The 14,306-nt window shown below is 30.0% G+C and overlaps 1 protein-coding gene across 12 annotated transcripts in view; it reads right to left on the bottom strand.

Annotated features, from left to right (window-relative positions):
- Positions 1-13,609, bottom strand: part of pdm3 (POU-domain protein pdm3) — a 352,720-nt gene extending 339,111 nt beyond the window's left edge. For 6 of the 12 annotated variants that reach the window (XM_073956611.1, XM_073956617.1, XM_073956622.1 and 3 more), the window contains exon 1: positions 13,265-13,609. The gene's annotated coding sequence lies outside the window, so the exon portion shown is untranslated. The remainder of the gene's footprint in view (positions 1-13,264) is intronic. The other 6 variants (XM_073956612.1, XM_073956619.1, XM_073956621.1 and 3 more) reach the window with 4 other exon arrangements.
- Between the last annotated feature and the right edge of the window lie 697 nt (positions 13,610-14,306).

Here is a 14,306-nt window from a genome sequence, read left to right as displayed (position 1 = left end):
TTTATTATATAATTTTAATTTTATTTTTTGTAGTTTTCAAATTTATATAATTTTATTTTTTTATAAATTATATATTTTTATAATTATATATTTTTTATATTTAAATAAAGAAACATTTCATACAAAATAATATTATTTATTTTCAAAACTAAATAAAAAAGGTCAAATATACGTATAAGAAAAAATAATAAAAAATATATGTGTAAATGTTAAAAAATATTTTAATTTAATATAATTAATAAAATTTCAATAATAAAATGTACTGTTTTTGAATGAAATTTATAGAAATAATTTAAAAAGAAACATATATATAAAACATTATTTTTATAAAAAAAAGGTTTGACAAGTTTTTGTAAGTAATATTTTTGGCATTTTTAATAGAGAGTTTTCAAAATCATATAATTTTATTAAAAAAAAAAAAACAAAACAAACAAAATATGTTTTTATTTAAATAAAGAAAATATTTAATTTTAAAAATGAATTGAAATTTAATTACAGCCATAACTAGATATTTGAAAATTTAAAATTAATGACATTTATAATTTTTTATTATTTATTAATTATTTGACATTTAAACAATTATTTTATTTACATATAATGAATTTTTATACACTACATTTTGGGAAGAATGTTTTAGTATTTTTATACCCTCAGCCTTTAGGCTAAAGAGGGTATTTACACTTTGATACGACCAAAAATGTGCCTCATCGAAATAATGGTTTTAGACCCCAAGTATGTTTGTACGATATCCGTTTCAGACAATTTTGAGTCGATCTAGCAATGTCCGTCCGTCTGTCTGTCTGTCTGTCTGGCTGGCTGGTGCGCACGATAACTCTCGAACGGATCAATCGATTCGGTTCAAATTTTGGGTATCGAAATATTTTGTCCAGATTTGATTTAAGTTCGAAGATGGGCCATATCGGTCCACTCCTTCAGGTACCTCCCCCACAAAAGTTCAAAAATGTTCGGAAAAATTGTCCGCACGATAACTCTTGAAGGGAGTAACCGATTTGGTCCATACTTTGCATATCGTAAACATTCTACAAGAGGAAGATGAGGTTCCAATATGGTATCAATCGGCCCACTCCTTCGAGTACCTCCCACACAAAATCTCGGAAAAGTTCAGTTTAGTGCCATCTTTCGAATCACTGTGATTTTTGTTTTAGCAACTTGTATTCACTGCCCTCCATACGACGGTACAAGTTTCATTAGGGGCAAGTCCATACTTCCTGAGAAAATAGCCTGAAAGTTGTAAAAAACCCCTATGGCACCGTGTGAGGTGGTTGGAGCGCAAGATAACTCTAGAATGGATCTGCCGATTCGGTCCAAAATTTGTCCTTCGCAATATTTTGTTCAAACATAGTCTAAGTTTGAAGATAAGCCATATCGGTCCACTCCCTCATGTACCTCCCCCACAAAAGTACAAAAATGTTCGGAAAATTTGTTCATACGGTAACTCTTAAAGGGAGTGGCCGAATTGGTCCATACTTTACACATCCTAATATATCTACTAGATATAGATCAGATTCAAATATGGACTATATTTGTCCAATCCATCCGGTACCTCCCACACAAAATTTCGGATAAGTTCACTTTAAGACCTGCTATCGAATCACTTTGATTTTTGTTGAAGCAACTTGCATTCGCTGCTTCAATTACGATGATAAACGTTTTTTTCAGGGGCAAGTCCATACTTCTTGAGTAAACATCCCGAAGTGTGTAAATCCCCCATATGACACCATATGTAGTGGCTGAAGATCCACTTCCATAATGGGCAATTTAGATCCATTCCTTTTAGTATCTACTCCGCAAAACTTTTGATCCCTAATCCTAATGAACATTTTTGTCGGTTCAAATTCCCAAAATTTATAAAAAACCCTAAATACATACGTTTTTTGGAAAAAAAAAATTGTTTCAATATATACAGGCTGAGGGTATATCTCTGTCGGCAAAGCCGACTGATACTTTTTTACTTGTTATTATAATAGTTAATATTTTTTAAACAATTAATATTGTTATCATTATTAATTTAAATATAACATTATATTAATTAAAAATGTTATGAAAATTTTTTCTTCACATTTGTTGCATTTTTTAGTTACTTAGTTTTGAAATTTATAATTTCATTTTTTTACGAAATTTTATATTTTTCAATAAAGAAAGATTTCTTTCAAAATAATATTATATATTTTCAAAACTAATTAAAAACAACGTCATAATTGTAAGAAAAAGTAATAGAAGATTTTTTTATATGTATAATTCTTAAAAAATATTTAAAGTTAATGTGTATAATTAATAAATTTTCCATAATAAAATTTACTGTTTTGAATGAAATTAATAGAAATAAAGAATCATGTATATAAAAATTATTTTAATAGTTAAGTTTTGACAAGCTTTTGTAAATAATATTTTTGGCATTTTTTAATAGATAGTTTTCAAAATTATATAATATTATTTTTAATGAACTTTTTTTAATAAAGAAAAAATTCATAAAAAAATAAATTTATGTGTTTTCAAAAGTAATTACAAAAAACGAATAAAATAATTTCTATATGCATAATTCTTAAACGTGTTTTAAATTATATTATATTAAATTATATTATTAAATTATATATACAGTTATAGAAATAATTTAGAAAACATGTATATAAAAAATATTTTAATAAAAAAGTTTGGACGATTTTTTTGTAAGTAATATTTGTGGAATTTTTTGATTAGATGGTTTTATAAAATTATATAATTTTTTTTATGAAAGTTTTTTAAATTATGAATAATTTCATAAAAAACAAATTTATATATTTTCAAAACTACCAAAAATATAAAATGTTAATGTTTATACAGTCGGAATCGCAAAGGACGTTATGAGCGATATTTGTTTGGTTTGGGCTATAAAGAATCGCAGATATTTGTCGTTATAAACGACGACGTTATAAGCGATTTTGGCTGTATTAAATAAATTGAGACAAACAAATTTACTGTTTTCAAAGAAACTGTAAAACTCACTTTAATAGAAATAATTTTGAAAATCATGTATTCAACAAATTATTTTAATAAAAATGTTTTGACAAGTTTTTTTAATATTATTGGCATTATTTAATTATATAGTTTCCAAAATTATATAACTCCATTTTTATGAAATTTGATATTTTTACACAAAGAAACATTTCATAAAAAATAAAATTATATATTTTCAATACTAATAAAAAATGCCAAAAATATGAACAAGTAATAAAATAATTTGAATATGTATATTTCAAAAAAATATTTTAAGGTATATTGATAAATTTGCGATAATAAAATCAACTGTGTTGAATAAAATTTAAACATCGCATTAATAGAAAGAGTTTCAAATATTAATTTCAAATATTATTAAAAAAATAATATTATGGAAGTTTTTATAATAACTACAAAAAATCATAATTATTTGGCTTTTTAAGAATGAATTTTATTTACATATTCTAACCAATTTATACAAAATGTAAAATTTTCATTGGCATAATATTTCTTAATAAAAAAAGTATAAAAAATCTTTTATATTATGTAATAACAAAATTTTAATAAAAATGTTTCGAAAATTTTTTTCATAATATTGGGATTTTTTAAATAAATGTTTCTCAAAATTAGACAATTTTCGTTCATATGAAAGGTTATATTCTTAAAACAACAAATCATTTCATAAAACTAATATTACATTTTTTCAAACAATAAGAATATGAAAAATAATTAAAATCGTTCTTTATTTGCATATATCTTAAAATATTTTTAATTAATATTAATCAATTAAGGTCATAGACTAATGAATCGTAAAGACAAAGAAATGCTCTCACCAATGTTGTTAACATTGAGTTTGTTGACAGAACAACTCAATTAAAAATGCGAATAAACACGATTTTATAAACAATTTGTTCTAACAAAAACTGTATGGGGTTAGTTTTTGACGAAATCTACATCCTCAGATAGAAATATAGAAGAAAATCTTTCCATTTTCCTCAAAAATCGCCTTCGAACAATTTTGAGTTTTTCTGTTTGAGTCGGTTGACAGCACATAACATGAGTATTTCTTTGTCTATACGATTCATTAGTCTATGTTAAGGTATGATGTATTTATTAAAACTTAGAAAATAAATATTTTAAAATATTAGTTAAAACCTTTTTTTGGATGTATATTTATTTCATTGTTACTCAAAAGAAAGCCAATTTAATGCTATTGGGAAACCCAGTACGGATTACTGAATTCAAAAACCCTGAAAACAGATTTGGTGAAAACTGACCTGATTTTCCATCACAATTAATTAAATAACAAATTAATAGTACAAATTTTGCGGTATTTTACTTCAAATTTCTCACACATTTGGGATTATTATCATTAAATACTTATTAATGCAAGATTTGAAAGTCACTCATCATTAGTTTCTTTTATATCATTAGATTAAATTATAAGTTCACTATAATGAGAAACTATGAACCCCTCCCCCTTGGAGTAATGTATGCTAAAATTATGATTATATTGATGTATGTTTAATTCTTTTCCGCCGGCTATTGCATTGGAATACATTTTACGCCAAACGAACTGTGGGTTTAGAAATATCGGCGGGATTTTGAGGATGATTTTGAAAGCACTGTTATATGAGTACCCTATCAAAGCGAAAAACATATTCCTCTATACAATTCTCACAATAAGTCGAATATCTAAAATTTCTAAATTTTTATTTCAGTTTCTAAAATGAAATGTTTGGCATTGCTTAATCAGGTATTTTTCCCTAGGTAGACATTCGGCTAGACAACGACTTAGAATTTTACGTTTAATAAAACTGTATACCCATTGTAAATGAAATAATAACACTATGCTACAAAAGTTGATCAAATAATTATTCAAGAGTTCTGTAGTGCGATTCTCTAACTCATTTTTAGTGTAATTAAAAGTAATTGAACTTGCGTTACAGTTCTATAGAGCAAGCGGATTTGTTTTGGAACGTTTTCAAGTGTATATTTTTAATTACTCCTTTTTCAATAGGATATAACTAGAATTTAAATTTGTCAATAAATAACCTGCGACCACGTGCGACGTCGGGGTACGGACCCCCTATAACGTTACTACCCGATTTTAAGTATTTTGGGGATTTTACATACAATAGTGAAGCGATTTAGCTAAAAATTTAAATATAACGCTTTCTATGAGTAAAATATCTCCTTACCAAAAATTGTCTATATAGGTGCACGTTTTAATACAGCCCCCATATAAGGGTAACTCCCATTTTAAGGATTTTTAAGGTTTCTGATATAGTCTGATATAGCCCCCATATAACGGTACCGCCGCTTTGAGGTTTTACATTTTTAAATATACGAATTTTTTCTAACTATGCAAAATAAAAGATCTCCATGTGATAAACATCGCCTCCAAATTTCATAGCTATCTCTTCATCCATTTAGAAAATATAGAATTTTGACACAAAAACCCCACACACTGTGTATCGATCTAAAACCATACTTACTTCCCTCACAAGACTACAATTTGTACTCATTTGAATCTAGTTAAAAGCCTTATCTTGATCGTTTTATAAGTTCTGCAGCTGGTAGTTGGCATTTTTATAACCTCAGCATTTATGCTAACGAGGGTATATACACTTTTATACGGGCAAAATTTGCCTCATCGAAATAATGGTTTTAGGCCCCAAGTATGTTTGGACGAAATGTGTTTCAGACAATTTGGAGTTGATTTAGCCATGTCCGTCCGTCTGTCTGTCTGGCTGGAAGGCTGGTGCGCACGATAACTCTCGAACGGATGAACCGATTCGGTTCAAAGTTTGGCTTTCGTAATATTTTGCCCAAACTTAGTTCAAGTTCGAAGATGACCTATATCGGTCCACTTCTTCCGGTACCTCCCCCACAAAAGTTCGAAAATGTTCAGAAAATTTGTGCGTACGATAACTCTTGTAGGAAGTAATCTATTTGGTCCATACTTTGCACATCGTGAAGTTTCTATCAGGCTTAGATGAGGTTCCAATATGGAATCAATCGGTTCATTCCTTCGGGTATCTCCCACACAAAATTTCAGAAAAGTTCAGTTTGGGACCTGTTCACGAATCGCTTTGATTTTTGTTGTATCACAAATTGTGCACACGATAACTCTTCATGGGAGTGACCGATTTGGTCCATACTTTACACATCCTAAAATATCTACCAGATATAGATCAGGTTCGAATATGGACTATATTTGTCCACCCCTTATGGTACCTCCCACACAAAATTTTGGATAAGACCTGCTCTCGAATGACTTTTATTTTTGTTGAAGCAACTTGCATTCGCTGCCTCAATTACGGCAGTAAAATTTTTTTCAGGGGCAAGTCCATACTTCTTGAGAAAACAGCCCGAAAGTTGTAAAAAAAACCCTATGGCACCAAAGTGGGGGGATTGCTTATTCTGAATTTGATGTAGCATTTGAAGTTGTTCGGAACAAATTTGGAATGGATATGAGCGTTGAAGAACCAACGGTGTTCTGTAGGTGAACTAAAAAACTAAACCGGTATCCATTCTAGCTCTAAAATGAAGTTTAGAGAAAGTACCTAAAGGGGACATCTTTATTTATCCGTACTTTTGGGCTCTACAACTGGTAATAACACCTTAAGGTAATCCTTCACCATTGTAATTTAGCCACTTTTGGGCAAAATTATGCTAATGGAGTCCGATAAATCAACTAAATTAAATTTAAGCTTTAATAATATTTTTATTTACCCTTATATACATACATGTTTGCCTTAAAATAATATTTTTTTTTAAAATAAATCATATTTGTAATGTTTGAAGAACCGTGAATAATGGTGAAAGAAATTGAGTTTAGAAAAATTCGGAATATGTAAACGTGATTTTCTTCGTTAAAACCATTAAATGGAGCCATGTAATTTATTTTGATTTTTTTTTGTCGTAGGACCCAACAACTGTGTAATAGAATTATAACTTTTTTTTTTTTGCAAATATGAAAAATATCACCACATAGCCGTGTAGAGCATAAATATCACTATGCAACATTGAAAATGCAAACAACTAGTATGCATTTTTTGAAAGTACATATTGAGACTACAAAACACCTAGTAGGGTTTGTCATGTCAGATCCAGTTCAGATTTTATGGCCTCATCTATTTTATCGGGCCTTTATCTCGGAAACGATTAGGAATTTGGCCTTGCTCTGTTCGGCAATATTGTAGCCCTATACTAGTAGAACTTATCTTTTGAACAGACCTCATAAGAAAAACTCTAGCTAGGGCATCAAAATCGATAAAATATAGAAAATTTTACATAATTGCTGAAATTCTGGTCAGTATCGGCTAAACTATTTGGAAAAATTTTTGCAAAAATCCTCCAAAAAAAATGCTCAGCAATTCTTCTGAACATTCTGAAACTCTAAAATGCTTATTTCATGTTGTTTCAGCGGTATTTTGCATCATGTATTTTACTACACGTATTTCAAACACAGTTCACACCAATAGTTTATTTTCGCATTTCGAATCTCACCACATTATTGAAATATTTATTAAATCGTCGTTGAAAAAATTTACTGAAAACGACGTGATAGAGGCATTTTACAACAATAACATGTTCAGAAGAATTGTTTATTACATTCCAGCGAATATTTTTCCAAAAGAAAATATTCAGAAAAAATTAACGGTTTTGGGGATATGGTGCGAAATGTATACAAATTGTGGAAATTTTCTACATTTTATCAAATTTGAGGCAATAAATGTTATTTTTCGAGTTCATTATTTTTCCAAATATTTTGTTCTTGTCCTTATTAACAAATTTGCTTCAAATGAAGATTCACATAAGTTTCAGAGATATAGCCCAGAATTGCTTTAAAAAGTCAATATTTAACCATGTTTAGATGCGGCCATAAAATCCCAGCTGGATCTGACACAACAAACCCCAACTAGGGTTTTTGTCATTTAGGTCTGTACTTTCAAAAAATCCTCAGCTCCAATTGGTTGCACAAGATCACCTTAAACATACTGCACAGTGTATTGAGAAATGCGTTGTCACTTTCCCCTGCCGTTAAAAAAGTTCCCACGCCGCTTGCTTTTTTTCAGATATTTCTTTTAATTTTTCGTTACGACAGAAAATTGTTCTTAAATACGCAAATTGGTGTTGAAATTGAATATAATCACAAATATCGGACCGTTTTCAATAAGTCTAATACATAATTTTCGCCAAATCGAGATTTTTAAGTGTTTATTTTAACCCTATTAAAATATCCATACATAAAACATGGTGCTCTTGAACCAAATTTAAATGGAAGGTGCTTACACCTGGGAAGTTTTTGCAAATTCTGAAACTACAATGTTCATAAATGAGAAAAAATAAAAACAAAAAAATTGCCGGAGCGCTTTTTAAATAGATCACGATTCAAGTTAACATTTTTAAGGTTTTTTAGGTTTTCACGATTTTGCTTGGAAACCGCAAGTCCTAGCAAAATGGGACTAAAGAAAATGTTGTAGCTACGAACATTTTCTACAAGATGACATTTATGATAATTTCGTAGGTTTTACCGTTATTGAGATACAGAAGTTCAAATTAGGACAATGGATTGACTGTATCGCCTCCTTATATGACAATGTTATGCACAGTGCACCTTAACTAACATTAAATGAAGACCGTTTACGCCAGGGATTTTTTTGCGGATTCTGAAACAGCAATGCCCATAGATGAAAAAAAATCCAAAAACAAGAAAAAATCGCTAAATACATTTTTGTAATAAATCGCGATCAAAGTTCACATTTTTAGGTTTTTTTTAGGTTTTCACGATTTTGCTTGGAAACTGCAAGTCCTATCGAAATGGAACTAAAGAAAATGTTGTAGCAGTGAAAATTCTGTACGAGATTTGCGGTTTGATATTGTCCTAGCTTTTACCATTTTTGAGATATAGATGTTCAGATCAAACTTTTAGATTTTTTTCTTAGGTCTTAATTTTATAGCTTGAAAACTGCAAGACCTTTCGAAATGGGACTTAAGAATAGGTTGTAGCTGTGAAAATTTTCTACAAGATTGGCTTTCGTAATTTTTTCCTAGGTTGTACCGTTTTTGAGATATATAAGTTTAAGTTGGGAAATTGCAGTCATTAAATTGTTTTATAAGGAGACGATACAGTCAAAATCCATTGTCGTAATTTGAACTTTTATAACTCAATAACGGTAAAATTTAGAAAGATATCATAAAAATAAATCTTGTAGAGAATTTTCATAGCTACAACATAGTTTTTAGTCCCATTTCTATAGGACTTGCGGCTATCAAGTAAAATCGTGAAAACTTAAAAAATCACAAAAATGTCAACTTGAATCGTGATTTATTTAAACAGCGCTCCGGCGATTTTTTTGTTTTTTCTCATTTATGATTATTGTAATTTCAGAAATGGGTGCCTCCGTGGTGCAATGGTATGCACACCCGCCTTGCACACATGGGTTCGATTCCCCGGCCAGGCAACATCAAAACACTTTTCAACGGTGGCAAAATACCCCTCAGTAATCTTGGCGACGTTTCCTGAATATTTCAGCCATGTAAAACTTCTCTCCAAAAGTGGTGTCTTAGACACGCCGCACGGTGGTCGAAAGCACTGATCTAGCGACGCGAAATTAATAACTTGCAAACGAATTGAGATACGTCACTGAAATTTTGCACAAACTCAGATTGTACCTGTGGGTAAAATTTTGAGGATTTAAGCCACAATTTCGTAGCAAATTAGCTGTAATTTGGTTTCTAGTGGTCACAAAATATCTCCACCAAAAATTATGAACATAGGTGCACGTTTTGATATAGCCCCCATGTAACCGTACCTCCCAATTTAAGGTATTTGGAATATCATGACTAATTTTTAAACCAACTTGGCTGTAATTTTGCATTCTGTGTTCGCACTGCGTATAAAATCTTCTGACAAAACATTTTCAATACGGATTTATGTTTCGATGTAGCCCCTTTTATGATACCCCCGATTCGTTGAATTTTCACTTGTTATTCCATATTTAATAACATATTTAGCTATAATATGGTATTATAGTGTCTCCGGGGGTAGAACTCCTCCTTGCAAACATTTTTCAAAATAGGTCCATATTTTGATTTATTTCCCATACAAATGCACAGCTAAATTTGTATGAATTTCATTCAAAATCCCTTATTTTAAAAGTGCAGTCATCTGAAAATTTGCAAATATTTGCAGCCCTAATGTTGTTATTCCGTATCCAGAGAGTCCAATTTCATTCCCCACAAAATTATCGAACCCAAGTTCGGCCAAGTTTACAAGATGCACTCTATGAAACAAGTGCGTACAACCTATAAAAACACTAAAAAATTTAATTTTTTGAAAATTTTTTGCTATATAACTAAGTACCTCCAGACCCTAAACTAATTTTTATAATTTAAATCATACCCTCTGCTATTAATTAAAAATAAATCTTGTCCAGTTCCATTACGAATTTATTTCAAATTTATACAAATATGAAGTTAATTTTTTTGCTACAATTTTTTAAAATCTGATGCAACAAAAACTCTTGTATTTGATAGTGAATAACTAAGTGAATATTTACAACAGCAAAAATGAAAAAAAAAAAACAAAATCTTTGCCTGCAAAGTGTCTGTAATCGATACAATGGAAAATATTTCACAATTTTATAGTTCGATTCTTTTACTTTCGCACCGCTAGATCAGTGTTTTAGACCAGTGTGTTCCGTTCGGACTCGGCGATAAACTGTAGGTCCCTTATCATTGAGCTAATATGAATCGGGTTGCACTCATTGATATAAGAGAAGTCTCCCTTGTCCCTTATGGGATGTTTGTGGAACAATTTTATTATAATTTCCGAATCCGCATAAACTAGGTATAAGTTTCTAAGTAAAATCGTGAAAACTTAAAAAAAACCACTAAAAATGTCAACTTGAATCGCGATTTATTTGAAAATCCTTCGATTAATTTTATTTTTGTTTTTTTTTTTATTTTTCTCATTTATGAACATTGTGTTTCAGAATCCGCAAAAACCTCCCTTCCATTTAAATTTGGTTGAAGAGCACCGTGAAAAGTGTTTGTTGAATAAATCAAAATTAAAGAAAAAAAATCTAAAAGCCTTTAGAAATTGTTTTCGGTGGGGGAACTTTTTTTTAACCGAATCAACCCAAAAACTCGTTTTCGTTATGAGGACAATGTCCCACATATGCACAGTGGTCCCACTTGTATGGAAAGGAGTGCCAAAAATAGTTCTAATCGAGTTAACGCCTCGAAATTTTAAACATAGTTTTATAACGAGACCAAAAGGGAGAAAAACAAATGTAATGGAGGTAGGTCCACATTTGGTTGTAGCCCCCATATAAAGGTACCGATTTTTATATTTTGCATTTTCTGTTCTGAGGAAACAATATACCACCTTGCAAGAAATGTTCAATATAGGTCCACGTTTAGGTATAGCTCCCATATAAACGTACCTCCCTATATTCGGTATTTTGATCATACGTCCGTGCAAAAAATGTTCAATACAGGTCCAAGTTTAGGTATAGCTCCTATATAAACGTACCTCCCGATATTCGGTATTTTGACGATTTTAGCCAAATTTTCCAACCGATTTGGCTGTAATTTTGCATTTTAAGTTCTGAGGCAACACCATACCTTCTTGCAAAAATGTTCAAAAAAGGTCCACGCTTCGGTATAATTCCCATATAAACGTACCTCCCGATTTTTGGCATTTTGGCGATTTTACAGGAGTGGTATAAGGGGAATAACTTACAGGGTGGCAGATTGTGGCAGCTGGATTTCTTGTTATCGTAAACAAGATACTTTCCCCTGTATTTAAAAAAATGTGGACTTGCCCTTACGGGGCCAACATTAGTAAAACTCAACATAAATTTATAGCAATGACATTAAAAATAGCACAAAAAATCATTTACAAAGAATTTATTTTTAAGGAAATTTGTTTTTTCGTAAGAATATTGACAATGCCGTCTACTATAATTTTCATATTGGAAATTGTACATTTACCTCTAAATTTTTTTAATAAATTCACTCATAAGCTACGAATGCTTTGCGGATCTTCTTTTTCGTTTTAAGGTACCACATAAAAATCTCAATTTTTTCGACTTAACTTGGCATATTACCGCCGTAAATAGGCAACAAAAAACATTTAATGTGCTTAGAGAATATTTATTTCAATCGCTATCAAATTTGTCGACATAAATTTTTCGATTTTTGTCCACGGTCGGAACCGCAGTGATATGGTGGTTACAGCTCTACTGTGCAATGTAACTGTTATAACAATTATAAAGACTAATGTCAATCATTAGCTTTTAATTAAATTTTAATATGTGATAATCATTAATTATTTGATTTTTTTGAATTTTTAAATCTTCTACGATAAAAAAATATTTTTATTATTACTTTTTTTGTTGTTTAAAAAAGTATATATTTCAATAATAGTACTTGGCTATAATAATGAAGAACTAATTTTGTGTAATTATGAATTTTTAATGATTTTTTTTAAATTGCACAAAATACAATGATAAAACCTAGGTATTTTTTTAAAATAAAAAAAAAAATATTTTTATGTTAATTATTTGAAATCCTAGTTATTTGAAATTCTAATACTTACAGCGTTAACATTATTGTATATTTATGTATATTTGCTCTGGTTTGGTTCTTATCAATTATATAATTTTTTATATTTTATATTTATAATAATAATATTTATATTTTAAGTTCAAATTAGTTTTACATACATGTCTATGTATTCTTTTTAATGTGTACTCATTATTTAGCAATAAGTTTTATACAGATTTATGTAATTGTATTTATGTATTTCCAATCCAATTGGCAATCGTAATACATAACACATAATTCTAATTTATTATTTAGCATAAAAATTAATTACACTTTTATATATCTTTTTTTAATTAAATATTTTTTTTAATTTTAATTATTACAGCCAATTATTTTTTTTCTTAGTTTTTCTCATATTTTCTTTACATTATCAAACTAAACACACTTTTATCATTAACAAATTTATTTATTTATATTGAACTTTTTTTATTAAAAATTAATTTATAATATGGATAAATTCCCATTGACACTTGTATATGTGAACACATTTTTCGCATAATGGTGTGTTGATCATTGTTATTATTTTTTTTATTCAGCAACATTTTCTGCACTTGGTCACGAGAGTTATCCAATTGTTTAACGATGATCACATTCTAAAACGTTGTTATTAATTTCTGTCAAACATTTTGCTCACAACATCACTTACTTTTCTTGTTTTGTCACGTTTAATTTGTTTACTTGTTTTTATTTTTATATGTATTTGTTGTTTTTAATTTTCCATCATTTTCACACTTGCATTAAAATTAATTATTAATTAATTTTTATTTTATAGAAATTATAAAAACATAATTCAAATCAAGAAACTAAACAACATTAACGAACGTGTGTTTTTATTTAGAAAAGAAATATGGACGTAGTCGTTGATGATTTTTGCATAGCGTTACACGTTACTGACAAAACGTTGTCCACAGACTGAATGGAATATGAACGGCCAGCAAACATCGTTGCCACACAGTCAGGAGTCAGTCAACAACAACGATGTTGTTGTGTCAAAAACACACGGATCTCCCTCAGTCTCTGCTGTTGTGGACGCAAAATTAAGCACACTCGCACACACACACACAGACACACCGTGGCATAAGGCATGGTTGGCATACTCATTTAAGTTTGTCCATTGAGACACTGAAATGCCGAAATGCAAAAATGCTTCGTTATGCACACAAATGCTCCCCAAAATTCATGTTCGTTCTCATTTAATGCTCATTATGATGTTTGTTGTTGTTGCTTGGTTGGTAATAAATGCATAAATAACTAAAGAGCCCCACCACACTAACACACACACACACATTTGCAAGCAATGACCATTATAAACAGAGCAACAGAGAGAATTATAACAGGAAACTAAATAACAAGAGTCACACACTATGAGAAATCGAATAAAGAGCAAAAGAAACCCCCCTCTTTTTTCCAACAAATGAGCTCCAATTAATAGAATTCACAATCTTAAGAGCATAAAATCCAAAGTTTTTGGAAGAGGGGGAGTTGGGTAGACCACCATTCCCATACTCACTCACTCACTTGCCCAGTTAGTTGCTCTCTAATGAATGCATTATTTAATTAACAATGCATAGAGGAGATAGCCATAATGGTAGTGACAGCTGAGATGGTGGTCTTTGCATTGCATTGTGTCGTGCCGTCCGTGCTGGTGATGGTGGGCAGTTTAACAGTTGTCGTTTGGGTGTTGATGG

Source organism: Musca autumnalis, unplaced genomic scaffold, assembly GCF_047663935.1.
Source record: "Musca autumnalis isolate F117 unplaced genomic scaffold, ASM4766393v1 scaffold_5, whole genome shotgun sequence".
Taxonomy (NCBI): Eukaryota; Metazoa; Arthropoda; class Insecta; order Diptera; family Muscidae; genus Musca; species Musca autumnalis.
This window is presented reverse-complemented; position numbering and strand designations above follow the sequence as displayed.